Raw genomic sequence first — 18,140 nt, 5'->3', positions numbered from 1 at the left:
ATCAAAACATATGTTCTTCATAATTAACCACCCCTTTTTACGTGAATGTTCATTTCATCATATGCCAATACAGTTGGCCGTTTGGTGTGTTTCACAAAACTTATGTTCATCTAGGGTTTCATCAATTCATTGTTCATTTGATCATTTCATTGTTCATTTAATCATTTAATTGTTCATTTCATCATGTGCCAATGCACTTGTCCATTCAGTGTGTTTTACACTCTTACTTAACCCTCTTAGGGTTACATCATTTCATTACATACTTCTTAGGTTCACTTCAAGGGTTACGTCATTTCATAACATACATCTTAGGTTCACTTAGTTCACGTATAGCTTATGTATCAATATGTTATTTGGTCAAGGGAACCCAATTAGGAATCCCTTAGGCAACACTTTCATTTTGTCATTTATTGTATTTTGGTCCACATGGCTTGGGAACCCAAGATCGAGTCACAAAACCTTAATTTTTATTTTCTCTTAGTTTTTCACTTCATTTTTCGTTCGATGAAATTGAGAGGACTGGGATAAAACACCCACAACCTCATTTTCTTTTAATTTCTTTTCTTTAAATTCTTTCTCCCTTGTCCAAGGGGTTGTGGGTTCAATCCCCCACAACCTCTCTTTAATTTCTTTTAAATTTTACCCCTTGAATCTGCCTAGGAGGTCTTGGTTTCGATTCCCACGCATCCTGTTTCTTTTAATTTCATTTTTTCTTTGACTCTCATTCGTGTCCTAGAGGTCGTGAGTTCGAATCCAACGCGTCACATTTATTTTTATTGCTCAAGTTTTTTTCAACTTCACTTTTCAGCTAGCACACCCGATATCGAATCCCCTTGACCTCCATTTCCCTTTAGCGATTTTAAGACATTATACGGGTGACGTTGCGGATTCGAATCCGGGTGACCTCACCTCATTTTTCACTCAATTAATTTTCTAGGTTTGTTCATCTACATTTAGCCTAAACTAATAATTTTAGTTGCTGGAAATTTTGTCACATTTCAGCTCACTTTTATCAATATATTTACATGAACTCATAGAGTAATTTGTAGACCATTTAACACGTTTTGGGGTGCATTTTCATAGATTCCATTAGCCAATAGATTGTTACCTAAATTAGCCATATTTCATCTTTTATGAACATCTGATTTACATAGGTTTATTCACGTAAAATAACAACCACAACGTTACACATTTTGGAGCCTCAAGTCGAGACCCTAGTCATAGTCACATTCTTGCACACACATGAACATAGTTGCGAAAACACATAGTTTGTCATTCATACGATTTCAAATACACAACTTTAACATATTCATCACGAAAACACAACATACACCTAAATCTACCAACAATCATGCCCAACCTACGAATCATTGGGAGCTAGTTATAGGGACATGCAACAGGGAACAACCATAGTTTTTGGACTGAATAATCTGAACCTTAAGGGGTATCTTAGGAGAGGGACCAATAGAGAAGAGAACCCATACCTTTTTGATGTTAAACCCTCGACTTGCTGCACAAAAACATCACCCAAGATCACGTCAAATTCCCCTCATTGTCAAAACGACTCGTAGGACAACCTCCCTTTTCCTAACGTGTGATTAACGTTTATTTTCTTGTGATATCGTGTGAGTTCTTCAATTGTGAAGAACTTGGATTATTTTTCTGTTCTTGAAAGTTACATTTGAAGAGAGAGATTGTGAATGAGAGTGATAGAGATGTGAGAGAGAGATGAACGTTTGAGAGAAGAGTTTTCTTAGGCTTAGGAGTCTAGTTTAGAACTTAATCAAACAAGGTTTTATTTAAATATTAAAAATCTAAATTCCTTATATTTTAAATCATCTAATGAATAGTAGATATAAAAATTTCATTAATTTACCAACTTAAATTTAAAAAAAATTATTTTGTTGCTTCCACCTAGGTTCAAACCAGGGTGAAGCAAGACTTCACTTCAAGAGACAATTTTTGGCCCTCTCTACCCAAAATAACCCTCCACCTAATTAATTAAATAATTAATTATATACATAGGATAATAACGATACTACCCTTATCATGGAAAAAGACCATTGACCCCTATACCCTCCAAACCTAATATTTTTCCTTTTTAAGTCCAATAAAGACTCATTCGAGTAAATCTTTGTACTCGAGGGCCCTACATGGCTGGACCCAACCTTTTCTATCTCAACTAACTCCCCAAGTTAGTTGGCTTGGATGTAGCAAGGGTTCACAGGTCTTGTTTATGCGCATTGATCATTGTGAACCTAGTCTAATCGTAGGCATTCTAGATATATTAAGCATTACTTATCTTATACATTTTTAGGGTTGTTACATTATCCCCCCCCCCCATAGGAACATTCGTCCCCGAATGACACTACTAACTATTTCGCGTAATGCAAACAGATCATAACATAGTAACTATACACAATCAAGCAATAACAACAAAGAATGGAGAGATAAGGAAACTTAGACTTAAGAGTAGGGAGTCTAACCTCAAGAGGTGAAAATATGGGGGTAGCCGGATATCATATCGGCCTCGGCCTCCCACGTAGAAGCCTCAACAAGATGATTCCTCCACAATACCTTCACTGTGGAAATCTCCTTGTTCCTGAGTAATTTGACCTGTCTGTCTAAAATCTCAACAGATACTTCTTCTTAGGACAAATTTTCATAAACCCCAAACCTTCAACAGCTAGAATCGATGCTGGATAGCCTAGGCACTTCTTTAACGTAGAGACTTGGAAGAGTGGATTAATAGAAGCTAGTTCCGCAGGAAATTCCAACTCATAGGCCACCTCATTCACACGTGGTAGGATCTCATATGGCCCAACATACCTCAAACTAAACATCCCCTTCCTACAGAACTACATAACCCCCTGCATAGGTGATATATTCAAATAGACCTGGTCACCAACGTCAAACTCTAAGGGTCGTTTTCTATTGTCTGCATAATACATCTACAAAATGTATGCAATAGCCAACATGTGCTTAATAACCCTGACCTTCTCGAAGGCCTCATGAATGATCTCTGGACCCAAAATGGATGACTCTTCAACCTCGAATCACCCAAGTGGAAACCTACACCTCCTACCATACAGTGCCTCAAACGGTACCATACCTATGCTGGAGTGATAGCTTTTATTACACGAGCACACTATCAAATGCAAATGGTCTTCCCAACTACCCTTGAAGTTAATCACACAGGCCCTCAGCATGTCTTCCAATGTATGAATGGTGCGCTTTTCCTGCCCATAAGTGTAAGGATTAAAGGCAGTACAAAGTTTCATCTTTGTGTCTACGCTCTTCTGAAATGATCTCTAGAAATTTGAAGTGAACTGAGCTCCTCTATCTTAAATGATAGAAAAAGGAATCCCATGCCAACTCACAATCTCATCAATGTAGAGTTTTGCATAATCCTCGGCTCTATAAGTAGACTTTACAGGGATAAAGTGGGGCAGACTTAGTAATCCTGTGCACAATAACCCATATGAAGTCATGTTGTCTTCTAGTCTTAGGAATACCAACCGTGAAGTTCATATTAATGGCCTCCCATTTCCATGTTAGAACCTTAATAATCTGAGTAAGACCGCCAAGTTTAAGATGTTCTGCCTTAATCTGTTGACAATTAGGACACTTGGCCACATAATCTTCAATGTCCATCGTCATGCCATCTCACCAATAGATCTTTTTAAGATCATGATTCGTCTTTGTCGAACCTGGATGTATAAAATATCTGAAACCATGACCCTCTACAGTGATCCTGGTTCGCAAGTCATCCACATCTAGTACACACAAACTTTCCTAGTACCTAAGTATGTCGTTATCTTCAAAAGAAAAAGACTCATTCATCTTAAACAACACTGAGTCCTTCAGCTCCATCAACATAGGATCCAGATGCTGACCCTCCTTGACTTCAACTACTAAGGATGATTCAGAACTAGGATGAACTGAAACACCCCCACTAGTAGAGTCATGTAATCGCAAACTCAGTTTTGCCAGTCTATGTACATCTTTCACCAACTCCTTTTTCCCATCCTCAACGTGGGCACTACTTCTCATGCTCATCCTACCCAAAGAATAAGCTACAACATTAGCTTTACCTTGATTGTAGTGAACGTTCATGTCATAGTCCTTCAACAGATCCAAATATCTACGCTAACGTAGATTAAAACCTCTATCTGCGTTAAAACATATTGGAGACTCTTGTGGTCTATGAAGACATCCACGTGCACTCAATACAAGTAGTACCTCCTCAATTTCAGTGCGAACACCACAGCTGCCAACTCCAGGTCATCGGTGGGATAATTCTTATCATGAACCTTCAGTTGTCTGGATACATAAGCTATCACCTTACCACCTTTCATAAGAGAACAACTCAAACCAACCCTAGATGCATCACAACAAACAGTAATATTCTCACCACACTTAGGCAAAGTAAGCACCGGGGCTGAAGTGAGTGTATCCTTGAGCTCCTGGAAACTCATCTCATAAGCCTCCGTCTATTCAAACAAGGCCTTCTTCTTTGTCAAAGTTGTCAGTGAGGCAGCAATGGAAGAAAAACCTCTCACGAATCTACGATAATAACCAGCTAATCCCAAGAGGCTACGAATCTCTATGGGAGCAAGAGGTTTTGGCCAGTTCTTAACAGCTTCAGTCTGTTTGGGATCCAGCCCCACACCTTTGTCAAACACAGCATGACCCAGGACGGTCACTTATATAAGCCAGAATCCACACTTGCTGAATATGGCATACAACTAATATTGTCTAACTACCTGCAAGGTTAGTCTCAAATGTTGTTCATGTTCTTCCTATGTCTTGGAGTAGATGAGAATGTTATCAAGGAATATTATGACAAAAGAGTCAAGGTATTCATGGAAGACTCTATTCATGAGATCCATAAATGCAGCAGGTTAATTCGTGAGACCTAATGACATAACTAAAAACTCGTAATGACCATAACATGTACGAAAGTCTGTCTTTGGAACATCTTCATCCTTAACCCTAAGTTTATGTACTCTGACTGAAGATCAATGTTCGAGAAGAAACTAGACCCTTGGAGTTTGTCGAACAAGTCATCTATTTAAGGAAGTGGATACGTATTCTTGCTAGTGACTTTGTTGAGCTGCCAATAATCGATACACATTCTAAGGGTTCCATCTTTCTTTTTCACAAACAACACTGGAGCGCCCGAAGGGGATATGCTCGGCTTAATGAAACCCTTGTCAGTAAGATTTTTTAACTGCAGCTTCAAATCTTTGAGTTCAGCTAGAGCCATTCTGTAAGGAGGAATTGAAATTGGTTAGTATCAAGTTCTAAGTCGATACTAAAGTCAATCTTTCGAGGGGGAGGAACTCCAGCAAATCATCAAGATATACATCAGGTAATATCTCAAATGTAAGAGCAAGAAAAGGAGTTGCAAAGGAAAGCGTACACCTGGAACAGGTAAAACATATACAGATGTTTAGAATAATTGAAGCATACCAGTGAGAACATCAGCGGACTTCTCCTGCTCCTCCCTTCCCTTCAGGGCATAGAACTTGTTCCTCTTAGGAGGCTCGGCTGCTGCTGAACCCTGTGGATTAGGCCTAGGATGAGAATTACCTCTAGTCTGACCTTTTTTCTGTGTGTAGTCTTTAACCATGTGCCACTCTTACCGCAACCGAAGGATGCATTAGTGCCCTATCTGCACTCTCCACTGTGAGCACAACCACACTTAGCAGAGTCCTTTCTGGGATACAGAATCTCACCTCCATTGCCCTTCTTGGGCTAAGGTCTGCCTCCTCTAGGGTTTGTAATCTTTGGAGAATTAGAGTTCCCTGTACTCTATTGCCCATTTTTAAATCTTGGCTGCTCACGGACGCCAAAATTATTTCTGTGGCCTCTATGGTTGGGACCTGCCTGATCTTGAGACTTAGGCCTCCTAGCATCACGAATGCCTCTCTTCTTGTGCCTATCCTCTACCTCCTGTACATGCACCATCAACCTGGAGAGGTCCATGTTATCATGGAGCATTGCAGACAGACACTCCTCCTCCAGGTCTCCGTTAATACCTCTGAGGAACCTTCTCATTTCATCCATGCTGGTAGATACAAGGGAAGTAGTATACGTAGATTGTTCAACAAACTTCAGGGAATATTCCCTGACTATCATTGATCCATGCTTAAATAGCTCCGTAGTAATCGAAACATCGCCCAAAGATCGGCTATCCTGCCACATCTTGCACCAAGTCTGTGCAACATCTGCTTTCTCAGTATCTATGGACCCCATAGCCACAAAAATGTTATGCACCTCATCCGCAAACTCTTGAGGATCCTCTACATTATTAGAGCTTCTGCATATAGGAGTATTCATACTCGTGAAGTCTCTCACCCTATAAGCCGTACTCGTGAAGTCTCTCCCTCTAAACATTCTGTCGCTTGACCTGTGCAGTCATGGCCTTGGCCTGCATAGTAATTGCCTATGCTATCTGATCCAGAGATGCACTCACCTCTACATCAGTCAACCCTACAGGGTTAACTGGTATAGCCACTCCTTCAATAGGAGGCTGGGGTGGAACCTGATTATCCCTGGCATATGCTACTCCACTCCTCTAAGCCATCGTTCTCCTAGTATTAATTTTTTTAAACAACAAGGATTGATGTTAAACACGCTCATAACAACAAGAAATAAGACATTAGGAAAAGGCACGATGAGATCAGAATAAGGGAATTTTTCCTACGCACAATGCATTCTCTAATTCAGGATAATGGTGTAATTAACTACCATGAATTAGAGACAACTCAATGTGGTTGATGGGAACTTATTATCCTTGGAATTTAACCTAATTCTCTGATACCAACTTTGTCACGACTGGATTCTAGACCCTAGACGATATCGGCGTCGTTGACCTCTTAATGGTCGCAAATAAGCCTACTTACGTCATTCTTACATCATCTAGGTTAATCTTAGAAAAACATTTGAAACCTTTGTTTCTTAACATGCATAAAGGTCATTCTACTTACATTCATAATGTTCACAATCAACCATCTCTCATTAAGATGATCAACTAAAAGAAATAGTTCAATACTACATTAAATGTATAATTGCCAAAATTGCACCAATACACTGTCTGAAAAAATAACGGAAAGAAGTACTAGTGGAACATACTCCACTAGCTCAATCCTATAACTAATCTAGATTATAATGGTCAAGCATCCTTGAGAGCATAAGGGTCTACCATGTCCGGATGAATGCTCCACGTCCGGATAGTTTCAGCGTCAACCTGTAGCTCTACCGTCCACCTGTACATGTACCTAAAATTGTAGAGTTGTGTAGGATTAGTACACATTTGTACGAAGTATTGGTATACTAAATCACATACAAAGGACATGCAGGAGTAGAATAGCTCTTTACTAACAACATGATTATGGAAAGTCAAGTCGCTGGACTTTCCAAATTGGGATTAGGAAAGTTGGTGAGTTTTCCAAATTTGGATTAGGAAAATCATGCCATGAGAGTAACATACAACATCATACTAATCATATTTCACAAATCACATAACATTTTGCATGTCATTCTTTCATTTGCCATGAGACCTTGGAATCAGTGACTTGACATCAAGACTTCCCAAAAATGAGGGCTCAACATATGTGACCTCAACTAGGGAGCTTTCGTTCGCAAACACAGAGTCTGGTTCTTTCATTCATACGTACTTCATTTCATTTCATTCATGGGCTAGTATAAACACCAGCTATACCTAGAATATAGTTTAACACTTTCATTGGGTTCGCAGTACAACGATCAAGAATGACCTAGTTTCATTACTTAAGTCTAGCTCACCTCCTAATTATCCTATCCTAACACCTTTTGTATTATTCATTTCATTATGTGCATCATTTGAGGCTGGCGTCATTCATTCATGGGGAACTTTAACTTTAAACGACATAGATCATGTGAGAATCATGAAATCCAGTGTCTCCCCCACACTAAAAAGGGGTGGAATCACGTACCAAACTTACCCAAAACATGCTAGCGTACATGGGAATTGAACCCCCCCCCCCAGATCCCTATATTAGAAGTATAGGTTCAAAGACTAGGAGATATGAGGAGACCCATACCCGTCATGCTATACAGTCTCATCTCATGACAGTTATGTGAACCTTCGCCCTTCTCGAAAGAAGGAATCACCGCTAATAGCTAGTCTATCGGTGCTCAGTATAAAGTTCCATTACATTGAACTCATACGTCATAGAAGTTGGCTTCTAGTATGAGGACGTCACATCTAAATAGATGATTTCTAATCTCATCATTAGTATTAAGTGTGTTAATCTCAATATTTTCATTAGAGTGTTCATGGAGACTGGTCTCGTCATTAATTTTACATTTGCATAGGCGAGTACGTTTTAGTAACATTTACTTAGGCTCATTTTTTACATTAGCCTCATATCATGTCGTCACCACATTCATTAACATTAGAATTTCTGTTCTTCATAATTGCTTACCCCTTTTTACACGAACGTTAATTTCATCATATGCCAATGCACTTAGACATTTGATGTGTTTCACACTCTTACTTAACCCTTCTAGGGTTTCAACATTTCATTGTTTCTTTGTTCATTTAATCATTTCATAGTTCATTTCATCATTTCATCATGTGCCAATGCAATTGGACATTTAGTGTGTTTTACACATTTACTTAACCCTTCTAGGGTTACATCATTTCATTAAATACATCTTAGGTTCACTTATTTTTAAACGTAATCTAGACTTATGGGTCTATTCAAACAAGCCATGAGGCTTCATTCATCATACATTTAAGTAATTCATATATTCCTAAGATTATGTGGTACAAGAATTATGCATCTTGTATGTATGCCAAGATCTCGATTTCGATCTAAAAAGGCAGCATTATTATTGAATACTTAATTCACGTATGGCTTATGTATCATTACGAAATTTGGGCAAGGGAACCCAATTTCGAATACCTTTGACAACACTAACATTTTTTTCAGTTATTGTATTTTGGTGCACATGGCTTGGGGACCCAAGATTGAGCCCCAACACCTTTATTTTAAAATTCCCTTAGTTTTTCTCTTCACTTTTTCCCCAATGGGATTGATAGGATGTTGGATCGAACCACCACCTCCCAACGTCATTTTCTTTTAATTTCTTTTCTTTAAACTCTCTCTCCCTTGGGCGAGAGATTGTGGGTTTGAACCCCCACACCTCTCTTTAATTTCATTTAAATTTTATCCCTTTAATCTGTCTAGGAGGTCGTGAGTTCAATTCCCACGCCTCCTATTTCATTTTCTATCATTTTTTTCTTTGACTCTCATTCGCTGCATAGAGGTCATGGGTTCGATTCCCACGTCTCAAATTTCTTTTTATTAATTCTTTTTTGTATTTTACTTTTCAGCGAGCACAACCGAGATCGAATCCCCTTGACCTCCATTTCCCTTTTACGATTTTATGACATTATATGGGTGAGATCGCGGGTTGGAATCCTTGTGACTTCACCTCATTTTTAACTCAATTAATTTTCCAGATTTGTAAATCTACATTTCACCTAAACTAGACATGTAAGTTGCTGGATATTTGATCACATTTTAGCTCACTTTCATCAATATTTTCTCTTGAACTCATAGAGTATTTCATAGACCATTTAAAACATTTTGGGTGCATTTTTCATAGATTCGTTTAACCAAGAGATTGTTACCTAAATTTTCCGAATTTCTTCTTTTATGAACATCACGATTTACATAGGTTTATGCACGTAAAATAACAACCATAACGTTTCACATTTTGGATCCTCAAGCTGAGACCCTAGTAATAGTCACATTTTTGCACATACATGCACATAGTTGTGAAAACACATAGGTTGTCATTCATACGATTTCAAATACACATACATAAACATATTATTTACAAAAACACAACATACACCTAAATCTACCAGCAATCATACCCAACCTACGAATCATTGTGAGCTAGTGACAGGGATATGCAACAGGGAACAACGCTAGTTTTCGGACTGAATAATCTGAACGTTAAGGGGGCTCTTGGGAAAGGGACCAAAAGAGAAGACAACCCAAACCTTTTTGACATTAAACCATTGACTTGCTTCTAAAAAGCTTCACCCAAGATCACGTCCAAGTCCAGTCCATGTCAACACCACTCGATGGACAACCACCCTTTGCCATAAGTATGATTAACGTTTGTTTTCTTGTGAGTTTGTGTGAGTTCTTAATGTTTGAAGAAATTTGTTTATTTTTCTGTTCCTGAAAGTTACTTTGGCAGAGAGAGATCGTGAATGAGAGTGATAGAGATGAGAGAGAGAGATGAGCGTGGGAGAGAAGAGTTTTCTAAGGCTTAGGTGTCTAGTTTAGAACCTAGTCAAATAAGGTTTTACTCAATTATTAAAAATATAATTTCGTTTTATTTTAAATCAGATAGTAAACAATAAATATAAATAATTTCATTAATTTACCAACTTTAATTAAAAACAAATTTATTTCATTGCTTCCACCTAGGTTCGAACGCGGGTGAAATAATACTTCACTTGAAAGGCCAAAATACCCCTCCACCTTATTAATTAAATAATTAATTATACATGTAGGGTAATTACGATTCTACCCTTAGCCTGAAAAATACCATTAAATCCCTAGACCCTCCAAACATAAGATTTTACCTTTTTAAGTTCGGATAGACTCATTCGAGTAAATCTTCGTATTCGAGAGCCCTACATGGATGGACCCAACCTTTTCTAGCTCAACTAACTCCCCATGTTAGTTGTCTTGGCTGTAGCAAGGGTTCAGAGGTCTGGTTCATTGGCATTTAATCCTTGTAACCTGGTCTAATCGTAGACATTCTAGATACACTAAGCATTAATTATCTTATACATTTTTAGGGTTGTCCCCCTCCCCCCCTTAGGAACATGCGTCCCTGAATGACACTACTAACTATTTCGCGTAATGCCAAACAAATCATAACATAGTTACTACACACAATCAAGCAATAGCAACAAAGAATGGAGGGATAAGGAAACGTAGACTTAAGAGTATGGAGTCTAACCTCATGTTAAGCCCTACATGGCTGGACCCAACCTTTTCTACCTCAAATAACACCCCATGTTAGTTGGCTTTGCGGTAGAAAGGTTTCAATGGTATGGTTCTACGCGCATCATCCATGTGAACACGGTCTAAACCTAGGCACTCTAGACACATTAAGCATTACTTATCTTATACATTTTTAGGGTTGTTACAGCCAGCAAGTTTTGGGCAGCGGTTGTGCGTCGTGCAGCTGACATTGTCACATCCCGAAACCACACCCTAGAAGATATGACATTTTATAGAATGCAACCGACCTACTTTACCTTTCGGAAGTCTTGTACATATTCCATATCGTTCATCGCATATAACATATGAAGAGTAGTGCAGAATAAAAACTTTTCACACAAATATCTTAAAACATCTTTTCATAGTAAAAGCATAGAAATTCTAAGTCTCAACATATTCCATTCTTAGACTTAAGAATACTTGGTACACGACCCATACAATATGAACATAAAAATACTTAGTCTATTACAATATTTTGTAATTAAAGACATATATAACCCCTCGAGTCAGTTGAGGACATACTTCAACTTTTCTTGAACAACTCTAGAATCCAAGATTTCCTTCACGATCCTTTTCATATTTCACCTACACATTTTGAGATAATAAAATGTATGAAATTCGTACAAAAACATGTACTTAGTATGGATTAATGCATAAAATCATGAAAAAGTACATTTATTACAAACATGTTCTATTTCATTGATATATCATATCATAATCATAAGAATAACATTTAACACCATAGAAACACATACGAAATCACATGAGAAGTTATACTCATTTTTAGGAAGCATTAATTTAAGTTCATTGTCACTTTACAATGACCAATTCTCACTGTTACTGTGAAGTTTCCCAACATCATAAGTAACACCCTCTACCATGCAATCCTCTCACTAAAATCTATCCTAATACTCACTTATGTAAGACAAAGAGAGACCACCCATACACTGTCTCTAAGACCACCTAAATGATCCTTAAGACCACCTATAATTAGATATATACACTTACAATGCATCAAACACATGAACATGAGATCGTCCTATCAAAGGTGATTCTAAGTCTCACTTGAGTGAGTTGTGAAGAGACCGCCCATACGATTCCCTTCACACACACTTGAAATATCCTTTAATCTACCTAAGATAAAACCATTCTCACTTAATACAACACATATAAATAATATGACATTCTATTTCCAATGGCTATCAAAAGTCATACTTAAGTAAATAAGGAAGATAACATCCATGATTGACCTCTTCAAGGTTACCTAAATAACTCTTAACACTACCTAAGTCTTAGATCATTTCTACATAATCAACCATCATCCCTAACTACCTTTCCTAAGGACGATATGATGTCGTTCAAGCCAATCAACCCTAAGTCCATCATTAATTAAAAGAAGGATACCATTATGACTCTCGACTCCAGGTTCATAATATCACCTTACAACTAGGTTTAAGGTTCCACGTACATGATATCAAGTAAGGCACAAAAGTCTACCAAAAACAAGACACAACATACTTTACTTTATCGCATGTAGCATATCATTCTTTGTAGCACTTAGGAATGACCCTTATCATCTTTAGTCATCCTATACATTACTTTAACATATCAATATAACCTTCATAGAATCATATAGTCAAGTAGGGATAATCATGCATCAACTCTAAGACTAGACACATAAGACATAGTCATAATCGAACATGATCACCTAAGAACAATAAAAGAAATCATACCTTCACTTAATAACATGTAGATAGATATTTTCATACTAGACATAAATCAACTTCACAAATCATTATAATACTTCAAGTAGTACCGAAAAGGCCAGTGATCATCATAATGCGTAAAGTAACGCCGACAAGGCTACATCAATTGTAGGTAAAGAACATAGCATGGCCGCCATAAGTGGACCATACCAATCGCAACATAATTCAAGTCTAATTAAAATGAAATAAAGAGAATAAGAGTAGCATACCATCAATCCATTCTCAAAACATTATTCTATAGCTAAATAGTCTAATTCAATATAACAAGGCCCTTACCCATGACTATGAAAATCAATTTAATACATAAAACTATAATACTCAATGAATTTAGGTCACTTCAATATACATTTATAATTCTAAGACCAATACATCAATTAAATATAATTATTACATCATTCAATAACCCATAGAAAACAACAGTAGAATTCATAAGCATTAAGTCAATATCACTTAACCCATAAAGTAGTCAAAAACTAGGGTTCATCAATTACATGGGTTGATAGGTTAATTGAGTTCGAATTATAAAATTAACAACACTTCAATAAATACTCAATGGTTTAAAACCTTTAATAGAAGAACCCATGGGTAGATTTGACTTTAGAAAACTCATCTTTTTTTTAACCTTTTAAAAACACGTTGAACATTAGCTCCTTGAATAGAGTTTCAAGGATAAAAAATCATACCTTATTGAAGATAATCCACGATATTTGAGAAAAATCGGTGGAGAAATAAACCTTCAAGCTTCAATGGAGTTCTACAGAGATCTTTAGAGGTTTTGGTATATGATTTTTGAAGAATGAATTCTCCTTAGTGTTTAACACTCATAAACAATAAAATACCTAAAAGAACCTTAGGAAACCGCCCAAACTCTTATTTCTATATGGAGTGAATTTACCAATTTACCTCTTGAACATGTAGTGAACTGTGCAGGAAGACAACTTCATAGACGACTACCAATCAACGGGGCGTTATTCCACAAACGGAATGTCCTGTCCTCGGTCAATGGGTTCAGAGAAAAGAAAATGGGATATTAGCTCCATGTTCTAATTACTCATTGACTCCCTCCACCTACGGGGCGTCAATTAGGACACGAGTCGTTAATGTCCCTCCGTAGGTGGGACTGCCTTGAGCAGTTTTTGCCACTAACATGGGTCATTCCTCGAGACCCTTAGATAGTCCTTGGGATGTTTACCCGGACTTTTTCAACCCAAATATGTTAGTATGTGAGTTTAGAACATCCCACATGAATTACATCCAAAAAAACACGTAAAACTCAACGAAACATGCCAAGACACAGAAGGTCATCTCAAAGAAAACCTTTTGAACGTCATGGACACTCTTGGTCGTTCCATCTCTAAACCTCATAAAACTGAACACACTAACTAAAAACACTATAATTAATCGGATAAGAATCTCATAAGCTCATTAAACACACAATTAGGCACATGACCTAACATGAGGCACATACGTAACTTAGTCGTCGAACTTCTTAGTCTTCCCTTAACGTTTTACTTACAAATCACCTAATACTCTAGACACTGATTCAACAGCACATTATAAACTATTTTAGGATATTATAACCTCATGAAAAACATGTTATGCTCTAGCTTCAGCTAAGTCATTTTGTAGGTATTAAAATATCCCCCACTTGGACAATATTTGTCCCCAATTACACTTGCCACTCTCCGAATACTTCCAAGAATAAAGACTATATTAGAAGATCATGACCATACCATATAACACTTTATGAAATACAAAAAATCTAGCAAAACATCAATTTCACATAATCAAGAGCATCACGACATAACAAGAAACTGCAATAAATTCTACAACCCATTATGTCATAAAACTCACATTCATCATTACAAATAGAAAAAACTCATTTTATATTCAATAGAATTCTCATATACATCATTTCTAACCATCATACAACAATTTAAGTCCTAAGAATGAAATAGTAAATTTTTTAAAAATCTCACGATAAGCAGGCATTTCATTACAGTGAATTATGACAATATATTAAAAAATGCATCTTTTGGAAAATTCATGATGGAAACATGCTAATATGAAAGATAAGACCAAAAAACACACTTTACAGTGTAATCATAACTTTATTAAATGAAATTCTGTTTCAACTGGACTTCTAAACATTAAGCACATGCAACATACTTCTAGGACTTTCTACTCTCAATCTTGAGTTGACTAGAAGATATGAGACAATCAATCAAGTCTCCTTTAGTCACCATACTTACCCACTTAGAAGGAACTCATACTACTAAAGATATAACGGACTTACCAACATCATCCTCATGCAGCTTTTCTGCTCCAGTCTGGAGTGCATAGAAACGCCTATTATTTGGAGGATTATCTTTTGGAACATTAGGAGCAACTTGGTTACCCTCTTTTACTATAGAATAAATGGTAGCACAATCTCTCACCTTGTGATCATCCTTCTAACAACCAAACCAACCACTATTACCGGTTATACACTTCCTATAATGGTTCTTTTCATAAGTAGCACAAGTAGGCTTGTCATCTTGAGAACCACCTCCCTTCTAAATTTCACCTTAGGAGCACTAGGTCCATCTTATGTTTGAGCCCTCTTTTTAACCTTGGTTGATCTTTCTCACGATGTCCTTTCCTCTTCAAATTTCTATAAATCCGCTTAAGTTTGGACTCATCTAAGGATTGAGCATACACCATAAGTATAGCCAAGGTCATAACATCATGTATCATGGCCGTAAGACATTATTCTTTCACAAGCTCAGCAACACCCATCAAAAACCTACTCCTATTATCCCTATGGTGACACAACAAGGATGGAGCATATTTAGACAACATAGTGATCTTTAAAGAACACTCTTCCATACTCATTTTGTCTTGCTTGATATTAAGGAACTCTTAATCTTTTACTTCCCTCCTCTTATAGAGAAAGTACTTTCCCGTGAAAGCCTCCTTGAATTCCTCCCACTCTATAGGACTCGACCCAACGAGCCTATTGCCTTTCCATTGTGTGTACCTCACTTGAGCAATGTCTTTCAGTTTATACGAAACCAACTCCGCTTTTTCATTACAAGTCGATCTCGTAGCATGAACTATATTATACACCTCATCTAGGAACTATTGGAAATCCTCCCACCTTAGAGACAAGAACGATAGGACGATTCATCCTCTCAAAATCTCTCAATCTAGATGTCATATTTCTCTCCACAACATTCACTCGAGGTGCAATACCCATATTAACATGGGTAGTCGAAGATTGAGCTATAGCAAGTAAACACTCTCTAATCTCACCATTGATAATCTCTCATGGAACCAACGGAACCTCATTACCTTGACCTGCATTAGGGACTTTATCACCTTAAAAACTATGAACACCTTTAGCAACTTGCTCAACTTGAGGGGGAACTTCCTTTTCTACCCTTCCTTATTCCAACCTTTTAGCAGCAATTCTTGTAGTATTAATCTCCTATAAACACAAGAGAGATATTAAGAAAGACTGACAAAATAAACTCTATAGGCACCACACAAGATCGATGAAGAATGTGAAAGTCTATCGTACTATATCCTCACGGCTATGGAATTAGTACAAATAGTAGTACGAAATATGTCTTAATGTATAAAATTATGAAAATAGACATTTATATGAAATATGCTCTTTTTCATTAAAAATCATATAATCATAAGAATAACATTAACACCTTAGAAACACGTAAGAAATAACATAAGCAATTATTCACATATTTTAGGAAACATTACAGTACGTTCATGTCACTTTAAAGTGATTAATTCTCACTGTCACGTTGAAGTTTCCCAACTTGACGAGGAACACCTTCTAGCATGCAATCCTCTCACTAAAAGCTATCCTAAGACTCACTTAAGTAAGACAAAGAGAGATCCCACATACACCCTCTCTAGACACACCGAAATGATCCTTAAGACCACCTATAATGAGATATATACACTTACTATACATCATACACATAAATATTATATCCTCCTACCAAAGGTGATTCTAAGGCTCACTTGAGTGTGTTGTGAAGCGACCGCCCATACAATCCCTTTCAAAAACACTAAAGAGATCCTTTAGACTACCAAAGATAGAATCATTCTCACTTAATACAACAACATATAGATAATGTGACATTCCCTTTCCAAAGTCTATCAAAAGACTTAATTAAGTAAATCAAGAAGATAACGTCATTGATTGACCTCTTAAACATAACCTAAATAATCCGTAAGACTACCTAAGGCTTAGATCATGTCTAATAATAAACTGTATTCCATAACTAGAGTCATTTTTAAGACTTATCTATAAGATACGAAGTGACCATTCCTATTTCCCCTTTACACCTTTAGTAGACAACCCTTAACTACTCTAAATAATTACTTATTAATTTAACATGCTTTCGAAAGTAGGTTATTATATCCATTAGTTCATTTAATATTCATTCATCACATAAGGACATTCAAGAAATGATCTTGGATAAGTCTTAGGGACACTAGCTAGCACCTACAAAGCATATTGTGCAATGTCTAGATAGCGTCTCATACAACCACCTAAACTTCATATAAATTTTGTATGGTTCGAAGGTATCCCATATTATGAGAATAGGAAATATCCGATATAGACCATGATAGATAAACATGGAATCCAGAGTTTTAACCTACTCCGATAAGGGTGTTGTACTTATAAAGGGTAGAACAAGGACACATCCGATGTAGTCACATGGTTAAGTAATATTAAAAGCTTTTATTTATTCTAGTCTTATTCTCAAGTAGATTTACATTGTGCTCTAGTCGCATTCTTAAGTCGCGCTACTTCCCTTATAATAATCACTCGGTGCTAGTCTTTGTTCACATAGACTATTTGACAATAAAGGATCACATGAAGAGGTTACATATCTTGTTCATAACCCAATAACATTCATCCTACCAAAGAGGTCCAGTCGTCTGCCTTTTAATGTAGACTAAGATTAATTCTTATTAATTTTCAAAGGATCATATGATAATTTTAAAGCGAACAACCCTATGTCTATCATTCATTACAAGAAGGATACCATTACGACTCTCGACTCCAAGTTCATAACAGAACCTTACCACTATGTTTAAGGTTCCACGTACATGACCTTCTTAACATCATTTAAAGTCTCACATATCATTTATTCATATATGACAAAGGTGTAGTAAGCCAACCAAGTCGAGACATCTAATATCCACATATTATTCAAATGTCTCAAAGTAAGGGACACAAGTAAACAAAAAACAAGACACAACATACTTTACT

The sequence above is a fragment of the Solanum pennellii genome, chromosome 12 (genome assembly GCF_001406875.1).
Source record: "Solanum pennellii chromosome 12, SPENNV200".
Classification (NCBI taxonomy): Eukaryota; Viridiplantae; Streptophyta; class Magnoliopsida; order Solanales; family Solanaceae; genus Solanum; species Solanum pennellii.
The sequence above is the reverse complement of the archived record's forward strand: the minus strand, read 5'-3'. Positions refer to the sequence as shown.